Raw genomic sequence first — 21,326 nt, 5'->3', positions numbered from 1 at the left:
GTACAGACTCCTGCCTGAGTCCTTCTACCCCTACACTGAGGAATTCTGGGTAAAGGTGTGGCTGAATTCACAGCCAAGAAGTCTGGTGCAGGCAGAAACAGCCAACACTTGGCATGTATGCATACTCACAGACAAGGAAACAGAATGAATCAGAAATTATGCACAATAAAGCTGCTGTGAAGAGGCCCAAGTTCTACCTTCTAAGCCGATGAAATAAAAAGTACATGCAAAAAGCTCATTTTAGGGAGTGGCAAATGCATGTATCTTAGGAACTTAGATTTATGAGTGCCATTACTTACTTCTTTAAAACCACCCTTTACTACTAGAATTCTGCCAGGGAGATATAATGAACTCTGAAGCACATGCCATCATTCTCCTTCCTTGAGAGGTGACAGCCGGGAGCTGAACACCCAGACTCCTAAATATACGCCACATGCTCCCACATAAAGCACCCAGTGTCCATGCATCAATTTCCAGGGATGAATTTGTTGGACACACCCTGCTGGCCTTTGAGGGCCACACTTCTCCTGAAGGGGACTCATGGATCCATTAGTGGGAGAAAGATATGGGCCCCGAATCAGACCTTTTCACAGCACAATTCTGTCGGAAGCACTGGGACATGCTGCCAAAGGGAAGCTTGCAGGCCCTGGTAGCCAGCAGCAGGGCCTCCTGTTCAGTGGGTATGAGAATCTGTATTCTCTGTGTTCCAGCTGATGCTTAGGCTTCGGGCCCAGGGTCTCGCTATGAGCATGTGGTGACATGAATTGGGCAGGGAACGTTAGTGGGAGCCACAGGACTGCTCTCCAGCCTGACTCGCAGCCCACATTGGGCAGGGATGACGGGTTATCCCTTTCTTTGGGGCACTTTTCTCATCTAGAAACACAAGCTGATCGTGAAGACCCTTCATGTCCTAACATGTCATTGGCTCTAGCTTACACAGACACTTGGTCCTCTAGCTCAGTTACTCATGCCTGGAAAGGCCGAGGCCTTTTACCCAAGACACAGAGCTAGGGAAAAGTGGAAACCAGGGCTACTAGAGCTTTCCAAGATGTTGGATGCCCCCATTGCTTGCTGTGTGCTTCCAGTCACCCATGAGGAGACCCTGCAAAATAGCTACGGCCTCTGATGGATGGATAAGTATTTCCAGTATACCTAAGACAGCCCAGAGTCTACACCCATGCAACCTAGCAAATTCTTTTCTGCCCCTAGAGCTACCTAGTAAGGCAGATGCCAAAGATCAGATCTACAGGAAGCTCCTACAACTGGATGCCAGGCTGGCAGTAAGGTGGGCTTTTCAGTGAAGGGGAGACAGGGCTTGGGACCACTATCCAGGCACTAGTGCCACTCTGCACCATTCTGCACTTGCTGGCTGTACAGGTGTACACAAACACGCACCTTCATGCACATGCACACCCCACACCCCCACGCACACACAGTGTGGACCTCAGCATATGCACACACTCCTGCACACACACATTTCCACGTGTACACACTCGCACCTGCGTTCACATACGCTCGTGTATGTGCATGCTCATACAAGTATACTCATACGCGGTGCACATTAGTATTTACACACATGAATGTATATACCAGCATACAGAGAGACAGAGACAGAGAGAGAGAGCTGCAGATTCTCCTGCTCCAAGCAGCCACTCAACACAGGCAGCAAGATCACCAAAAGCCAGTGCCTGCAAAGAGCAGACAAGAACACTACAACTTTCATAAAAATTCAGCTTGAGCAGAAATACTTGGGGGCTGTCCTCTGACTGAACAGCCCACATCTAAGCTTCCCAGTGCAGTTTGGTATCAGTCACAGTCTCACGAAACTGGAGTCATTCACATGCCCCTAGGTACCCAGCCAGGGCACTCCAGGGATGAGCTGGCCACGGCTCCCAGCAGCTTTCGGCCACCGGATTTCTCTTCATGGCATTTCTCAGTCATAAATCTCCCAGCCCAGTAGCCATGGCTGTCTTGCAGCATGGAAAAGTAGATTTGTCTGCGACAGGCTTTGAAGCCATGTCAAAGCAGCCATCAAAGGAAATAGGCCATTTTCAAACAAAATCCATTTCTCAAGCATGACAGTTAAAAAAAAATATTTATCACGTGAAAGGTGCGAAACCTGTATGATCTCTCAATGCTGTGTTAGTAACACCACGTGTGCCCCATGGAACATGTGCAAAAACCTGTCACGCCTGTGATTTTGAAGTGTGTGTGGGGGGGTAAGTCCTTTTCCTGTAGCAAATTCTTAATTTCCCAACCTAGTCATGCTGCCTGATCACCAGAGGCTGAGGAAGGAAGCAGACACAGCTTGCAGACAGACAGGCTCAGCAGAGGGCTGGACAAAGGATCCGTGTGTGTCTGGGACACAGTGAATGGGTCCTGTGCTTATCTGCTTCTGTCAGTCATGGGCTCTGAAGAACATCCACCCACGCTCATATCCTGTGCACAAGGTCAGATGAAGCTTCTGCACCGAGTCTCGGGATTATCCGCACTCCACACTTTCTTCCATGACAGAAACTGTGTGCTCTAGTTATGTGTGCATGCGTGTGATCAAACATTGACCTACGGGCTCACTCCTTAGGCATCATCCACTGTTTTGTCTTGTTTTTAACACAATCTCTCACTGGCTTGGAGCTCACCAAGTAGGCCAGGCTGGCTGGCCAGTGAGCCCCAGGGATCCTCCTGTCTCTGGCTCCCCAGTGATGGGACAAGCACACCACCATGTTCAACTCTTGAACATAGGTTCTGGGGATCAAACAACGCTCCTCAGGCGTGCAGGGTAAATGTTTTACCAACCTAGCCATCTCCCCAGCTCTCCAAGTGTACTTTCAAAGTGCACTATAAAGCACACCACCACACACACACACACACACACACACACACACACACACACACCGCATGCTAAATCATCAGAGGGCAAACTCTCTGCCTGTTAGGGTTGGACCAGAGAGGGTACTCTGGTCTTGGGGGTGGAGACATGGACTCAGGTTTCTTGTCCTTTCACCTTGGTGGTGGTTTAGACAGTGGTAGAACTTGGCACACTAGTGAAGGCACACTGGCTTGAGGTACTTTTTCTGTGTACCCTTAGATAGGCAAAAATAAGACCTCTGTGTTTAGGGTTATAAATAGCATGGAACCCACTCCCCTAACTAAGAACCAGAAAGGTATGGTTCTGTAGAGTCAGTGTGGCCCGGAAGTAAAAGGTAGGACCTCTAAGCCACTCTGAGCCTGGGTCTGGAATGTGGCTTCACCCCTCACTTAGCTGTGATATAACCTGCCATGAGACTAAGACCCTAAAAGGTCTCAATGCATCAGTTTTTAAATATGGGGAATTTGGAATGCTTGCAAAACCTGCTTCCTGTAGGCTGTGTATAGTTTAGCAACAGAACCTTCCCATTCTCCGTGGGCACGCTAACGTGTTGTGCTGGGAACCGAGGGTAGAATGAGGAATGATGTGGGGCTTCTTGGGATGGCTGCTTATCAACTTCTGATCTTCCCCACAGCATCACGCAGGGTAATGTAGACTCCTAGGCAGCTCTCCATCCTTCCTAAGAAGATGCTGCGAATCTGGAGCCTGCCAGTGTCCAGAGGGGAGCAGTCCGAAGAGGCCTTTGGAAGGTCTGCTCCTGATCCTTGGCCCCATCTCTGCCAAAGTCAGGGGCTAATGGGAAGCCAAGGAAGCCCATAGCCTGGGCAGCCCAGAACCCTGGGTGGGGTCTGCTGGATCTAGACTGGCCATGGAGACCTTTGAAGTTCACACACACACACTCACACACACACTCACTCACACACACACACACACACACACACACACACACACTTCTACAGCTGTGTAAGCAGGACACAGACAGATACTGTTCCTAAGCTGGAGCTAAAACCAGGCTCTCAATACAGCTAGATCTTAGCGTCAAATAGGGGACAAAGCAATTAAATATTGATGCCCAGACCTATTCCTAACTCAGCCCTGAGCAAATCTAATTATGAAGCTACAAATGGACACTTTTTCCACCTTAGGTTTATTTATCTCCCCATGTGACTCTAACATACAGCCATGGTTTAGAACCACTTGGCTGAAGGCAGTGGTTTCCCTTCAGCCTGTGTCAGAATCCACGTCACCAGTTCGTTAAAAATGTGGACCATCTCAGACATTCCTCCCTTCCCCACAGGGTGATTCTCAGCACAGCATGAGATAGGAGCGGTTCCTGCCGCATCTGCAGGATTCAGGGTCCACTCTCAACACCTCAGGTCCCAACAGTTGAGCAACCTCAGTGCAGCATCACCTAATCTGGTATCACAACTTCCTTAGGTATCATAAACGTACGAGAAGAACACACTGCCGTCTCTCAGATGGAGTAAGGTGCTATCGTTGCCTCCCTTCCAATAGCCCTTTGGAAATTCAGTAACTTGTGACTACAGGTCTGCTTTCTTCACCTGAGCATCTTGGCATTTGTCTCCCTCCTGAAGTATCTAAGTCTGCTCCTCTCACTGCCTCCTCTCTAAGCCCAGTACAGAGGCTTCTCAGGCATCTTTGTGTACAGAAGAGAAGGCTGTGTGATTCCGAGGCTATCCTGGTCCTCGGACCACCAACTGCTCAGCACCTGCCCTCCTCCTTCCCACCCTTCACCTTCTTACAAACATCCAAATTCTGAGGAGCTGGCCTTTTCTCTTAGGTGTTTCTGTTGGGTGTTTTACAGGACTCACTCTGAGGAACAGATGGGAAAGCCTTGGTTTAGCCCTGATGCAAGGCTGTAGGAAAGCTTCCGGGGAGGAAAAGCCCGACCAGTTAAGAGATTGTTGACCTGGGGGGCTCTTCACGGAGCTCTGCTCTCTTGAGTTACCCTAGGGAAGATTTTGGGATGGGGGAAGGACTTTGAAATCAGGATCCCAGAAATGCCCACTCATCCCTCTCAGCAAGAATAGCTGGATCAGTGAGCAGCCTGTCCCCATAGAATGTGGCATATTCTACAGGTGTGGGAGTAGAGGAAGGTGACACATGTCATTGTAGGAGACACAGAGAGACAAGTCCAACTGTCTCCCAGACTCTGGAACCCTCACCTTCCAGTACCAGATAGAAAGGGTGACAGGCATGCTGCTGAAAAGGCAATTGTTGCTGCCTGACTGTGCGAGGTCAGCAGAACACGGCTTCTTTCAGCCACACAACGTGGAGAAGCTAAGTCTGGGGATATTATTTTGGGGGAAGCCGTAGCCAAGAAAAGCTGTCTGGGTTGCTATAAACACAAAAGGACCGATGCTGCTTTATTGCCTTTGTGAAGATTTCAGACACTGCGGCGATAATGAAGGCCCCGAGCTGCACTGTCCTGGACTCTGAAAGGACTTCAGAAGGAGAAGATGAAAGACATAGGTACAGCCCTGACAACTTGGCCCTCATTATAAGTGACTCTGAGGCTTCCTGGCAGCAGGCAAGCCAGCTCCTTCTCAGTGGCCCAGGCTTTTCCTACAGAGCACAGAGAAAGCCCTTGAAGATAGGACACCGTTGATGAACAGTATCTTCTCCCAGGTATCCAGAGGTATGGATAGCTGGCCACACTAGCTCCTCAGAGCCATGGTCCAACCACACATGAGCTAGACACCAGAGTCCACTTGTATGAGGATAGGTAGAAGGCTCCAGGGCTGAACTGTCAGCTTGTCACTCACAAGCTTGAGGCTGAGCAAGCTCCCGACTCGCTGGATACTAAAGCAGCAGAAACAGGGTGAGCACAATGTCTACCTCGTGACAGTTGGGCAAAGCCAATTATTTCATTTGCAGTGTTTAGTGCTGCCCTGAGCCACAGTAGGTGCCCATCACCACTACTACAGCATAAAGATTAAGACTCCTGATCCTATGTGGCACATGGCAGCCCAGCTCAGCACACAGAAAGACCCCAGGCTGACCAGGCTGTCCCTGCTCCATCCTCTACCAGCTACAGGTTTGGTTATGTTTGTACACACTTCAAAAACCTCTGGTTCTTCCTCTGTGAAAGTAACCTAATAACTATCCCAGTCCTGTCTGCCACAAAGCATCTGGGCTGGGTCCCACACTAGGGACAGCACACCTGTGGACCTTCTGACTTGGTGCAAGAGAGGCCTGCCCAGCCCATATGCACTATAGTGAGGGCAGATCCCCTTCCTAGAGCACCTTGGAATGCTGCTCTACAGACTAAGGGGTGCAAGGTCATTCAAAACTCATTTGAGCAGGGACAGGAAGAATGTTCTACCTGATGACCTCCATTTTGTTGCCAGGAGGAAATCTTTTTCAGGATCCAATACAGACGTCTAAGAAAGGGATAAAGTAGGGTTCCCTGAAGGGTCCCATCCTCCAGAGCTTTCCTTAATTCACTTCTCTAAACCCTGCACTAGGACTTGTGACTAGCCTCTGGCTTATTTTTTATTAGATCCATGAGAACCATGTGAGCTCTACAGGGAGGCTGGGAGTCACAAGGGTGTGCCTTGGTCATCACTGGTGCCACCATATCACATCATCTAGCAATGGCACCATATGCCCTGCTGACTTAATGTGCCGATGTTAGCTAAGATAGTTTTCCATAAAGCTATATATAGCCCAGGGCTTGTTGTGAAAAGAGAGAGTGCTGTAGAACACTCTCCATTTCATACTGTTGCTTCAACTGAGTGCCAAAGATTGGGTGATTTATAAAGAACAAGAGTTTCTTTTGTTCATAGAGACATTATGTTCAAGAGCATAATGCTGGCACCGTATGAGGGCTGCCTGCAGAGAGGGACTTCCTACAAAATCCTGAGGCATCACATGGGAAAGAGAGTCATGGAAGATAAGTTAAATAGTTTTTATAACAGACTCACTGTTGGGATATCTGACCCATCCCCTCACAGTCCATCACCAATCAAGGAACAGATTTACGCACTCATGAGGGCAGAGCATTCATGACCCTTTCATGTCTCATAGCTGCCTTCTCGATACCGCCGCATTTCGGCCCCAAGTTTCCCACACTAACATTTTTGGGGAAACATTCAAGTTGAGAACATTCTAAGCAATGAAACTGAGGCTTGGATTGGTTGACCATTTCATGTAGACCTACTCAGTAGGAATATAAGGCTAACAGAATCGCATCTCTGAGGTATGTCACTCCTGGTACCTCCCAACCAGTGGGACTATTGGTCCCTTTAGCTCCTGCCCTGCTCTGGCCCTAAGTAGATATCTGTGGACAAAGCAGCTTTGTAGCCTGACCCTCTCCATCAGCAGCATGGTTGTCCAGGGTCATGGAAGGCCTAGCAAGATGATGGCCCTAGAATGAATGGCCCTAGAGGAATGTAAATGAGCCATTAGGGGAGTGTTCTCAATAGAAAGCTTCTCTCAGGAAGCAATTTGTACTTTATTCTGGGTTTGCTTATAAGATAAATAAGCTGCATTTGAGTGCACAGTCAGGGGGGAATGGGTGATCTATCTCACACAAAGAGCAGCTGATGGCATCCAGTTCTGACAAGAGGCCAGGGCACAACCATCTGGAGGCTGGCCACGTTTCCTACTAGGCTGTGGTGCCCAGCTGGGGCAGAGGGAGGTATGGCCAGGGTCCAGGGCCAATGCCTGGTTGTCAGACTCCCAGGGCAGGCCTGGGGCTAAAAGGGAAAGGCAGTCATGTGGGGAGCAGAAAGCATCAAGGGTTGTCTTCCCTCTCTCTCTCTCTTTCTCTCTCTCTCTCTCTCTCTCGCCCGGTATATTTCTCAGAGCTATCCTTTTATGTCCCCCAGTAAATCAAACTGAAATCAATTTAGGATGGGGATAGTCAGAGAGATGCGTGACAATGAAGGCACTGAACTGGCTGGAGTTAGTCCTTGATGGTACAGTGGGTGATGGAGTTTAATTCTGCAAGGAGACAGACACTAGGGCAAATGCTTGCTGAGCTCCTGAATACACAGTGGGAGGAAGGTACAGACTGCATGAACTGGGTCCACTTGAAGTGACTGAAATGTCTATCATGCCATGTTTACTAAGCCACCAGTAATGTGTCAGTGTTCGGAAAATGCTCATCATGTCATTTCACCTTCAGAGTAATGCACAAGGTAAGGATGACCATCTCTGTTTCTGCATAAGGCAGCTCAAGCAGGGCTGTGTCACACATAAAATTGTACAAGAAGTGCTAGGGAGATAACTAAATTGCCAGGGATGGAAAGGACTTGAGCTCAGTTCCCAGAACCCAGGCAGAAAGCCAGATGTGGTGGTACACATTTATAACCTCAGCACTGGGAGGATAGTGACCGCCTGGCCGAATCAACGAGTTTCGGTTTCAATGGTGAGAGAACCTGTCTCAAAAAATAAAAGTAGAGAATGATCAGAGAAGATACCTGATGTCAACCCTGTGTGTTCCTGTCACTCCCATGTGCATGCATGTGCACACTAATGAAACAGACACACACAGATGTAATAAGTAGGGGCCTGGGAGCAGAGGTAGCCACCCATGCGACCCTACCCCATCTGTTCTCTACTACCTGCCAGCCCATCCCACCTCATTCTAACCATCGGCAGTCTCCAGAGGCCCCCAAAGCCACAAAACATTATTATATGGAACAAAATTAAACAGAACTCGATAGGGTTCCACAGTACACAATACTCAGAGGCAAGAGCTTTGGGTGGATGAAAATGTATTTATTGAGCAATCAAATAAAAGTGCTCCGGGCCCAGACTAGTACTCTGACATGTAACTCATTATATATATATATATGTATGTATATAAATACAAACCTAGTCTTATCCAAATTTTTGCAAAGAAAGTTGCCTTTCAATGGAGAGTTTGCATTTCAGCACAAAGAGGAGTTATTCACCGGAGATGGGAGATCTGATAACTGCCATATATTTAGCTCTTAGAAAGTCTGAGGATTTAGAGGGCCCACTGCGGGCCTGAAGATGGGCCATGTGTACAGAAGTGCCTGGTGAAGCATGTAAGCCTCATTTGCAGCAAATGAGTACTTTCCCTGCAAAGGAAGTCAGGAGGACAACAATGTCAGGGCTGTCTTTTTGCAAAATGAAAATGTGTCTGCGGGTCAAGAGAGAGAGAAACAAGTTCGATGTCCTACTAACTGACCATGTATCACATGCAAAGCCTCTTGGGTTGGTATTCAACATCCACTGGAGACAGAAGGTGATGATGTCTTTGCCTTTCAGGGAAAGACATTCTTCTATTGGCAGAAACAGACATTTGTTAAATAAAGCAGAAAACTTGGGCATTACACTATGTGACTCAGTGGAGAGGGACTTTAAGAGGGAAGGGACTGGCTAGACATGGTGGCTAGCTCAGGTCACTTGTTGTTGTTGTTTTGAGACATAGATTCTCTGTGTAGCCCTGGTTGTCCTGGACTGGTTGTCCTGGACTTGGTTGTCCTAGCCTCAAACTCAGAGATCCACCTGCTTCTGCCTCCTGGAGTGCTGGGATTATAGGCATGTGTGAGTTCATGTCACTCTTGAGCTGGCATCTAGAAGGTGTGAGGGAACCAACCATAAGCAAAGGAGATGGAAGGGGTAAGAATTTTTGTTGCCAGAGTAAGTTCAATTATCACAGGAAAGCAGATGGTTCCAGCAGGATTGTTTGGGAGTGGTGAGAGTGAGTTAGGCAGGAGGAGATGGTTGAAGCCTTGGAGCTTTGTAAAGAGCAAGGACCTTGGACTGATAGTAACGGGGAAACCTGGAGGTGCTTTAAGCAGCAGAGCATTAGGAACCGATAGACATCCTGAAAGTTCATTTTGGTAGAAAACTGATAGAAGGAGATCACCTAGGAGAGAGTGAGCCATCAGGGAAAAAAAAGTGGCTTTGATGAAGCTAGGAAGATTAGAGATGGAAAAAGATGTCTAGATTTACAACATACTTAGGGAATAGAAACAAAGTTAAGCAAAGGTGAATTCACTCATTCAACAAACATTGAAGATCAACAAACACAAAGCTCAAGGATTTATTCTTTGCTACATCAACAAGGTTTTAAAATTGCAGAGGGTCCCATGGGCAGAAGCAAGGGTTTAGATACAACAAATGAATTCAAATGATATGAAATGCATGTGGGTGTGTGGATGAATGGATAGATAGATATATAATAGGTAGATGACTGACAGACAGACTAGTGATAAATAAGAAATAAACCAATAGATAATATAATAGATGAAACATAAAAAATAAATGATAAATAAGAAATAGATAAGCAGATAGATTATAGATGTGGCAGTCTGAATAAGAATGGTTTTCATAGGCTCACATATTTGAAGGTTTGGTGCCCAGTTGGTAGAACTGTTTGGGAAGGACTAGGAGGTGTGGCCTTGTTGGAAGATGTGCATCACTGGGGGTAGGTTTCAAAAACCCACGCTGTTCCGGTTCATTCTCTTTTTGCCTCATCATTCTCATGCTTGCGGATCAGATCTAAGTCTTCTCCAGAGCTTCTCCATGAGTTCTGACCACCTTTCCCAAGCACCAGGTTCTAGACATAATCTAAGCCCAATGTGTTCATGTCTAGTGACCCCCTGACCATGCCCAGACTTCCTGCCTAGCATACAATGAGCACCTCCCAGGGACAAGAGGCACTCATGCTGCAAACAAGCAGAGAAGAAAGGCTGATAACTTCCCTGCTGTACATTCAAATTTCTATTTCAGTTTTATTTCAACAAAAGGAATAAGCATACAAGATCTCTGTTTTACTCCTTTTTCTTCTAATTCTACTTGGTGTCACTTCTCTTGGGCTTTCTATCTGCATAATACATCTTGTTATCATACTGTAGTCAGTGCATCTTAAGTAGCTGATAATTATCATATTTCTAGAGCCTGTTAACATGCACTTTCCCCGGCAAGATCCTGCTCAATCTCCACGTGAGCCATTTATTTCATTTTTTTAGGAACATCACAGGTGGGTGCTCAGTGGAAAAGCAATCATTAATCTCATTAAAACAGCAGGACAAGGCACTGGGAGCACAGCTCTTGACACACTCAGTGTGGAGACTTGTGGCTCTTGAGACCCCCAAGTTGAGTTTTGTTCCTTTTAGTCATAATGAGAGGTAAAATCCAAAAGCATATTTAAAAAAAAAAAAAACTTTGAAACTCGACCTGAGGCTGCTAGATCCTGTTGCTAGTACTCACTTCATGCTATCCTTAGCCAGCATCACAGAAGCCATGTAGACATCTGTATCTGCCCAGGGTTTGTATGTGCGTTTTCTGAAGATGTGCAGCTTGAAGATATGCAGCTTCAAACAGGTTAGTGTCAGAACAATGGGAATATCACCAGGTGTAGAGGAAGTAGAAAGAGGAATAGTTCAACAATAGGTCAGTAACTGAGGTTAATCTTCCCTAAGAGATTCTGTCTCAAAAGAAGACACTGGGTGCTGGGGATGTAGCTCAGTTGGTACTTGGTCCTGGGTTGGATTCCCAGCATGGTAGTGCACACCTGTTATCCCAGTACTTAAGGGTGGAGAAATATCAAAATCAAGGTCACTCTCAGTTATATAACTAGCCTGGTTATGTAACTAGTTATGTAAGACCTTGTGTGAAAAGAAAGAGATAAAGCAAGCGAGGGAGGGAAGGAGGTAGGGAAGGAGGGAGGAAGGAAGGAAGGAAGGAAGGAAGAAAGGAAGCCAGTGACAGACGAAGGGAGAAAACTGTGAAATTGAGGTGGGGATGTAGCTTTGTGCTAGAAAGCTTTTCTAACATATATAAGACTCTTGGCTCAACCCAGCACTACACCAACCTAAAAAGGAAAACACCACTGAATCACCCCAGCCTTAGTAGACCTTATACAGTGACTATCTAGCATGGTGCACCCAACAATCTACAGTCTATCCTGGAATTTCACAGCACTCAGGACAAGCAACACTCTGCAGATGGTCAAGAGCAGAGGTAGGGAGCCTGTCAGACGATGAGAAGACTCCTGCATGCAGACAGGAAACTGGACATGGCGAGCATATCCATGGCCTTCTCCCATTAGCCTTCTCTTCTTGTCCCTGGGAATCAGCAGGCTCTCAGCCCACTAGTTCAAGATGCTGCCAGCTAAGCTCATGGAATGGAGAAACCAATTTACCCAAGTCCTGCCCCAAACCAGCTGAAACCTCTAGCTCAGCACTCACTCCCCACTCTGTGATCAGTCTTGGGGCCAGGGCAGGGAATCCAGGATTAACAAAATACAGAGAAGTGACTCCTTATGCTCAAGGCTCCCTGGAATTCTGACTTATTAGACCCCAGAATGTTTTAGCTCACATACAAAGACACAATGACACAGATGAGACATAGAGAGAAACACACACACATCACATATACACACACACACACAAACAGAGAGAGAGAGAGAGAGAGAGAGAGAGAGAGAGAGAGAGAGAGAGAGAGAGTTCTGTTCTATGGAATATTAAGAATCAGGAAGCATGAACTCCCTTGGGTACCCAGGCTAATTGGACACATTCAGAAGGGAAAAATCTCTTTCAGAGCCCTATAAAATTAAAGGCAATAAATAAGCAAATAAATGTGTTTCCTCCAATCTGGAGGTGCCTCCTTTATTGGCTCATAAAGCATCGCCTGACATGCTGGCCCTGCTATCGACAGCTCAGAGACAAGGCTGCACCATCAGCTCACTAATTGGAACATCCCTTTCTTGGGAAACTCCTTTGTAAAGGACTGGGGTTCAGTTCCCACTATCTCTTGGCAGGGGCTGTGGCTCAGAGGCGATTAGATACTGGAAATAACTATTGCATGGCAGCTTGGGAAGAGGTGACAGATCTGGGGGAGGCAGACTCCTGAAGATGCTGAGCCAGGGAGAACGCTAAGCTTGGGATCTTCTCCAAGGCCCTAGCATGCGATGAGTACAAGATACTCAAGTGGCTTTCCAGAAACTCCAAAGCAGAAACTGAGTTGCCTTTTACCTGACTGAGAGGATGAAACACTGAGTCAATACAGATTCAGGACAGGATTTGGAAAGAAGATTCCAAGTTTGGATCCTTTCCCTCTCCTGAGGAATACCTATCTCCCATCCTGGGTTCAGTGAAAAAAGTGACAATAGAACCTTCTAGAAAATTCATGTGTTCTGAAGTTGGGGGAATGTGTGATGCCCACCCAAGAAGACTGAGCAACTAAGTTCCACTCCCATGGCAAAAACAAGCCAAGCCTTCTGAGGGAATGTTTCACCAGCTAACTTGCTCAAGATGGCAGCCTACTAGGACAAGCGATGCCTTTATGAGTCTCTGTGAGCAGCCACCATGGGGGAAGAAGCCCCGGCAGGGCTGGAAACATCAATTAAAGTGAAGACTCTGCCTCCATCAGGAAAGTCCACCTGGCTCTACAGAGCGTCACCACAGAACTCACAGGAGTGGAATAAAAGGTTCTTTTTTGTCCTTTTCATTCTCTACCCCTGCCAATTATACACGTTCACAGGTGTGTGGGTAAACATGGGAGAGCACATGTGCCCATGTGTGTATAGATGCCAGACTTTGACCCCAGATGCCATTCCTTACTTTTTCAGATAGACTTTCTCACTGCCCTGGAATTTATCAAGTAGGCTAGGCTATTTAAGCACTGACCTCTAGGAAACTTCTCATCTCTGGTTCCCCAGCATTGGGATTATAAGCACATACCTCCTTGCCCAGATTTTTACATGTGTTCTGGGGAATTAAACTCAGATCCTCCTGCTTGCCTGGCAAGCATATTACCCACTGAGCCATCATTCCCATGCCAAATGGAGGCTATGTCTTGGTTTCCACCCACCCTGTGGCTTATTCTTGTCATGAATGAAAAAGAGAGCCACAGTCCTCTCTGAATTTCCACTCTGTAGCGGAAGGGACTCCCTCTCACGGATCACACACAATAGGACAGTGGCATCTCAAATAAAGTTGCCTCAGTAAGGTCCCTAGGAGGCTTGCTGGTTTGAAGTACCTGAGATAGCAGCAGAGCACCCTCCATGACTAATATCCCTAGAAATTCCTACAATTAAGAATTGATTCCTTAGAGCCTTGCACACCCCTTCCATTTCATTGGATCTTGATATCTTCTTCCTTGTGGCAAAAGGAGCAGCTTTGGGCTCCAGGCAAAACAAATGTATATTTGGGGCTATTTATCTAGATTTGCCACGATAATTTGAGGATATAAAGAAGATCCTAAAAGCTCTAAAGAGTGAGAGAAAATAGGTCACATATAAAGGAGAAAAAAAACTAGATCATAAAAAAGCAGTGCTGGGAGCTTGAAGGCTGTGAATTAGCACCAAATTCCAAGGAAAATTCATTTCCAGCCCAGAGTTCTACAGGCAGTTCATCTGTCAATCAATTGTAAATGGAGAATAAAGATATTTTTCAGACAGATAAAAAAATGTATTTCCTGTGGCCTCTTTCCTGGAAAACTCCTGGAAGACATGTTCCTACGAAAGAAGGAAGTGAACCAAAAAGGGAAAACAAGGGATTAAAGCCCGAGATTGAGCCCAGGAGCCAGGATAAGGGGCTTCCCAAGATGAAGGCATCCTAAGCCTTGAATGGCAGAACCAGGGCAGTCTTCGAAAAATGAGCCCTGCAGTGCAGGAGGATCAAGTGCTCTGGGAAGCACACGGAAGCAGATGGATTATATGATACATCCAAACATTTGGAAAGTAATATCAAAGTTATAAAGTAGATTTGACAGAGCACATAGGGAAACCATGAAGGCTAAATGCTTACTTAAGCTTTTTTATATAGAGAGAGCAAATATGAGTGTGGCTAGAGGGTTGCCTGTAGGCTTTCACATTCCATCCCCTGCTCTGCTCCAACCTATGAGAGTGTGCTAGGTGCTGGCTCCTGTAACCTCAGTCCTCAGAGGGTATCTTCCTTCTGAATTTAAGCACCAAGAGGCACCCCAGGGAGAAAGTGAACAGGAGGAGGGGACAGCCAAGGTCCCTTCCCCATCGAGGTCTCATGAGACTCACTCATGGTCTCCTATCTATGGTATCTCCCAGAGAGATGTCTTCTTCTAGCCTGAACTCCCAGAAAGGCCTCTGATGGGTGGCTTTATGAAGTTTGGAAGAGCTGCTTCCCATTGGCTGTCCAGCCTTAGGCATAGTAGCTGCTTCCTACAGTTGCTAACTTCCAGTTGCCTCAACTTCCATGCTATGACTTTTCAGCAATTCCAGCAATTCCATTACTGTTCAACCAATTTAAATCCACTTTCTCCTGCTTCAAAAAGTTATCTTTGTTTTCCTAACTGGATATTGCTCTAGCCAGAAAGAAACTTGCTTTCACAGCTAGTCATGCAAATAGTTCATTCTAGTTCACACCTGGAGTGTGAAGACTAGAACAGAAGAAGAATTCAGGTCAGGGGAAGTTGAGCACAGAAAAGCTCAACCTTCATCTACTGCAACAGGAAGCCAGGAGGCCACACCTAATGTGATACAGATATGAGCTCATGGGGCCTAGGATACACGGAGGAAGACTATGATGTAAGAGAAAAGCATTTTATGTCATTACAGGTTCCACTGGAAGTTTGAGCTGTGCCAAGGATTACTCTGATGAAAGTAAAAATAATTACAGAAATTATTCAATATGTTTTGATAATCTGAGGGATGATACCAAACTCACTAACATAGTTTTCTAAGCTGGCCTCTGCCCCACGAAAAGCCAGGACATTGATTTATCTATGGTCTTGGGACCCTGTCCCAGAGGCCATGACACCCTTTAGCCTAGAGCCAGTGGACCAACACCTTTTGATGCAAATTGACCTTCTGAAAGCCTCACCAACTGGGAGCCAGAAATATGAGTTTATGTTTCTGTCAAGGTATCTCACCTTGAATCACAATGAAGATAAACCTCCCATCTAAGGACTAAGCACGTTTCATCCCACTTAAGGTCTAAGATCAGACAAGATCAGTTGTGTCATATGGCCTTAGAATGCACCATGAATATGTAAGGTAAAAAGAGGAAAAAGAAGCCACCCTCAACATCTTACCAAGAGGCTGGAAAAGAGAGATAGGAGGTTGGGAGATTTGGCTCTTGATTGTCCAGAGCCAGGAAGGAACCCTGCTGCTAATCTTATCCCCACCTTGGCCTTCAACCTCCCCCTTTAGTCGAGGACTGTCCTGCTTATATTTTGTCAACTTGACACGAGCCAGGCTCATCTGTGAGGAGGAACCTCAATTGAAAAGATGCTTCTATAAGAATGGGCATGTCTGTAGGGGCTTTATCTTGATTAATGATTGATGTGAAAGGTCCCAGGCCACTTTGGGTGGTGTTACCCCTGGACATGTGGTCTTGTATAAAAAGGCAGACTGAGCAAGCGAGCTATGGGGAACATGGCTTCCTGCCTCCAGGTTCCTGCCTTGAGTGCCTGCCCCAGTTTCCCTCACTGATGGACATAAAATGAAAGCTGAAATAAACCCTTTCCTCCTCAGCTTGCTTTTGGTCAGAATCTTTATCTCAGCGATAAAAAGCAAACTAGGACAATGACCTCTAGTTTGAAATGGAATCTCTTAGCACAAGTCAAGGGTTTCTTCTGCACGGTGCACACTGAGACTAACTCTGGGACCAGCATTTGGGTGTAGTGCATGAAGCAAGCGAACATAGCCATGCAAGAGAGAAAAGCAAGACAGGGGTGGGAAGGCATATTGGGAAGCATGGTTTGCTTAGCCAGCAACATGCCCAACCAGATGAACCCTGCTAGGGAAACTAGATGTTGGGCATATGCCTCTAAGTTCTCTTCTCTGAAAGATGAGGGAGCTGGAGGTGTTTATGTACCATCTCCTGCCCATTGTCAGCCACTGGATGCTATGGGGAATGGGCATTGATTCCTGGTACTCTGGCCTCCCCTAGAAGAGGGGGTACCAGTGGAAAGAGACAGCTAGACAAAGTAATGAGATGCCGGTGCCTACAAGTTGAATCAGGGTGTGATGGAGGAATGGATAGCAACATAGATTACCACTGAGAGATGTTGCCATGCCCCTGCCCACTCTCACCATCATTTTCTTCCCTAGCCTATGGCCTAAGCACCAGCAGTACTGTTGAGTGAAAGGACTCCTCTCAGTACAACGTAAGCCTATCTCTTTGATATCTATTCCACTCTCAGAGTTAGAGACCAGGTTCCCGGCCCATTCACTGTGCTCTCTTTAGCAAGTGATTATAGTATTCCATGTTCCTGTCTATTATCCCTATTATGTGGTGGCCTCTGAAGAAGGACATTGCTTCCCATGGCCCAGGCCTATGACAAGTGCTTAACACTGGACAAAACTGACTTCCTAATAAGGCCTTTATTACAAAGAATGTATTTGATAAAGGATACCAGGACATACCCTCGATTTTGAGCTACTCACTATCAGTGTGCCCAGTCATCCTGTGCCAGCTGTGCTATTGGCACATCTCTGCTGGGCACTTGGTTCTACCTGGTACTATGCTTTTAATGCTCACAGAGCCCTGCTATCAGAGTGCTCCATCTTAGCTCACAGACTCCTGGAGCCAATAGGTAGAGAAGGAGATACCAAGAGGCAGAGGGTCCAGTTGGGCTGTTCTATAGTTAAGGGACATGATTAAGGGATGGAAAGGTGAGGGGTGGCATCCTTGTCTCACTGAAGCCAAGGGGATAGTGCCAGAAGCCTGAATTCCCAAAGAACATACACGCTGATTGTCTTTTGGAAACCTTTGCTCTGTCCTAGTGGGAGTTTGGCAGCTTGCTTACTGAATTCTAAAATAGATAAAGAGTGCCCAAGTACACCAGAATGATTGTCCTGCACAGTGACCAAAACAGCCAGTCCCCAGTGATTCCAGAGATTAGCCTCTTCCTCCTAAGTGCTGGATAATAGGTGTGTGTCATTACGCCCAGAGAGAGCCTGCATTTAACAAGTGTCCAGAAGGTTGGGATGCAGTGAGCAGGAGACACTCAGCTTTCAGGTGGACTCACTCTGCTTCTTCATAGATCTCTTCTGCCATCTATGAGATGCTTGTGGTTGCCATTTTAAAATCTTGAGCTACTTCCTACTGGGTGCACTCTGACACTCACTGTGGGTCCTTGAGGGAGGGACCCCTCTAAGCCTGCACTCTCCTTACCCCTATTCCCTTATCCTGGGGTGTCCTTCTCCCAGGCCCATTCTCTCCATTCTAACCAACACTCTGTTAACTTTTCCATCTCACCATCACATTTGGAACAGAGTGGTTGGCCACCTTTATGTAACCATCTGCTGGTGTTGACATAGAACACTTTGCTAAAGGGAAAAATACTGGCTGGCTGATCATGTGGTGGTAAAACAGGCCATAATTCCAGAGGAAGCAGCTGTCAGAGGATCTGAGAAGTGTTCCTACCACAATGCTGGCCTGCTCTGGCATGTCAAAAATCTCTAAGACCCTAAGACCTGGAGACAGCCCAATGTATCAGCCCAAGACCGTGGGGAAATGTATACATTGCTTATTCCATAAAGGCAAGCCCCTGAAAGGCAGGAGGCATGAGTGAGAGCTGGCCCTCAATTACCCTAAGGAGCTGCAGGAAGGAGGGACTTTCTTTTTAAAATAAATAATGAGCCAAATATCTGTGGGAGAATGGTATTTAGCTTCCTTCCTATCTGCTTTTGGAAGGTTGATTAATGAGGCTCTAGGAGAGAAGCTGTGAACTGTGTGAGGGCAGATAGATACAAGTTGCAGGTTGGATCAAAGTGGCCATGACTGGGAAGGTTAACCTCCACCTGCCAGGAAACAGCACCTACTGTGCACAGGAGTCACCACACTACCCACAATGCTTTCCAGAACTCAATGACATGGCTGTTATGAGCTGTATCCACAAATAAGGAGCCAGGAACTCAGAACAGCCGTTAAAACCCTGTATAATGTTGAAGGCTAGAGCTGAGTCTCAGGATGCCCATCTGTGTTGTCTGGCTCCCAGGAAGAGCTCTGGGTCTGCAATAAGCCCTCTGCTGACCTGGAAACCCAAGGCTGGTTCTGAACAATATGCTTCTTCTCAAAAAATAACCAGGTGAAATGTTAAGAAAACATCCCAGGGACTCCAGTTAGCATAACTCCAGTTAGATCTTGCTCAGAGTGCAGCAGTTACAAGAACAAGAGACATTGGGAAGTCAGGGCTCAGGTAAGGTGGGGGAAATAGGCTGAGATCATGTCCAGAAGGAAGGAGAAGTAATAACACTGCTTCAGGGGTTCTTGGGAGCAGAGTCTACTTAAGAATACATCATGACCCAGGGCAGAAGCTCAGCTGCAGCAGCTGGGTGGGACCAGGGTTAGGCAGCCTGCCCCTGCCCTTCAGCAGCTGCCATGTCCAGATGGAATCCTGGCTCTGAGATTAGAGTCAGGGCTCTACCAGATCTTGGGCAAGCCACTCAGCATCTCTCAGTTCCTCACCAGTGATAAGGTGACCGACCATCTTTATGTCAGGCTTAGATAAGAAGCTGGAGTGATGTTCATTATTATTATTATTATTATTATTATTATTATTATATCAATGGCTAGCAGTAGAAGGAGAGACATATCTTCTACTGTAACACTAGTGTGATGAGGACCGGGTGGCAGGAGAGCACACCCTCCCCTACTCGTTGTAACCTGGAAAGAAGATGAGGAGAGGAACTGGCCTTTTGGACTCAGGATCTTGTTCCTGAAAATAGAGGAGAGTGAGAGTGAGTCCAGCAAGATGGCATCAGCTGGGAGTGACCTTGTATCTCTGGCCCTTGTTGTCTTCTTTCTCTCTGGGATTCATTTCCAAGGCAGGAGAAATAGCTCAGTAACAGATTGTTTGCCTAGCCTGTACAAGGCCTTGGGTTCAGTTTCTAGTCACACACACACACACACACACACACACACACACACAACTTTTCAAAAACTTCTTTGCCTGCTACATGTCTATGTGAAGGTCAGAAATCTACCCCACATAAAGGCAATCCCACTCCAGAAAAGAAAACACTGAGAATGCTGTTCTTTGGTCTTTGTGAGACAAGGGACATTAAACTCCAATGACCTTGTATGGCACAGGACACCTCTGCTTCTGTCGAGAACGGACAGAGCTAGGGAGTAGATCTAAGAGTCAAATAACTCCCAAAGGCCTTTCTTCGCCTTCTTTTTAGTTTTTTAATAATTCATAGTACTAGACAGGCTAACAACGTATTGAAAATGGTTCCTCACCTGGAAAGCGCTTATTACTTACAGTGTGCCATCTTTATTACATCGATGCTGACATTCAACACTCAATAAATCTCCATGCGTTCCATGGAGAGAGGCTGACAGCCAACAGGAGCCCTGCGTTTTGCAGCCTTTCAGTGCTGGTTTGGTTTCAGGGTGATGAAATATGCTTGTAGACCTGTCCATATACCGAAGGCAAGGCTGAATAGGAAAGACTGGTCCCTGGAAGCCTTCCCTCAAGTACATCTTCCCCATCTGGCCAAGCTCCAGGGGTGCTAACAATGACTGGTGAACATATGAAAAAAAAGCAGGATCACTAAGGGACCATGCCTATCAGATAACCGACTGTGTTGGCCTCCTGCACTATGCCCCTTGCCCTTAATTTCCCACCTGCAGTAAGCCAATATATTCCCAGCCTCTGGGCCTTTGTTTTTATGGTAGCCTCTACCTTGAATGCCAGATGTTCCCTCAAGCTCACGTTCAATGTCTTCTACTCATGTGACATTGTCATTGTCCTTTATGGAAAAGTCCATGAGTTTCCGGCCTAAACCCACCTGAGCCTCATGCTTAACGGTCTAGTTCTCTGGAAGATTCCATGGGGCAGGGTAGAGCTTAACTGTTTTAGTATCTACGTGATTATCCAAGATCTGGAACTAAAACATAATGAATAGATGAGGGAGTGAATGAAAGTTACTTTTCTTCCTTTCCTCACACATTTCTTTCCACTTTTCCTTGGCATCTCTCCTCTTTTTCTGGCAATTAATTCCTCCAGCTCTGACGTCCTGTTTTGCTAAGCCACTGAAACATTAAAACTTTGGGCTCTGAAGTCAGACAGCTTGTCTTCATGGCTCTGCCCTTAAGCACAGCAACGGTGTGATCTGCTAATGTCTTTGAGCCTTCACTTCTTTATCCATATCCACACTAATATATAAACACTAAGCAAGTCTGAAGATTGAGAGAGAAAGTATATGCCAAGTGCTTGATTCCACCCTCCACCCACTCCAAGGGGCTGGAGCCATTCTTCTATGAAATTCTCTACCCTGGGAATGAAAGTAGAAATAAGGACACTTGTAAAGAGGAGAACGATGGGGTCTCAGCACATAATCCATAAGCCCATTACCTACCAAGAGTCCCTCTCCTTCCTTGTCATCCATGTATGGAATGTGCCTTTCCTTTGTTCCATTAGCACAAAAGAAAGTGTACGGTGTGGAGTGGAAGAAAGGTGTAGATGTTGATTCCATGGTGCACAGGTGGGGAGATGAACTTGAGGCACACACAGGAGCTTC

General features: G+C 46.5%; 1 protein-coding gene across 2 annotated transcripts in view; it reads right to left on the bottom strand.

The window, feature by feature from the left end:
* Galnt18 (polypeptide N-acetylgalactosaminyltransferase 18) overlaps window positions 1-21,326 on the bottom strand; it is a 297,912-nt gene that overhangs the window by 151,759 nt on the left and 124,827 nt on the right. The gene's annotated exons all lie outside the window — the stretch shown is intronic.

This window comes from Meriones unguiculatus, chromosome 14 (assembly GCF_030254825.1).
Source record: "Meriones unguiculatus strain TT.TT164.6M chromosome 14, Bangor_MerUng_6.1, whole genome shotgun sequence".
Classification (NCBI taxonomy): Eukaryota; Metazoa; Chordata; class Mammalia; order Rodentia; family Muridae; genus Meriones; species Meriones unguiculatus.
The sequence above is the reverse complement of the archived record's forward strand: the minus strand, read 5'-3'. Positions and strand labels throughout refer to the sequence as shown.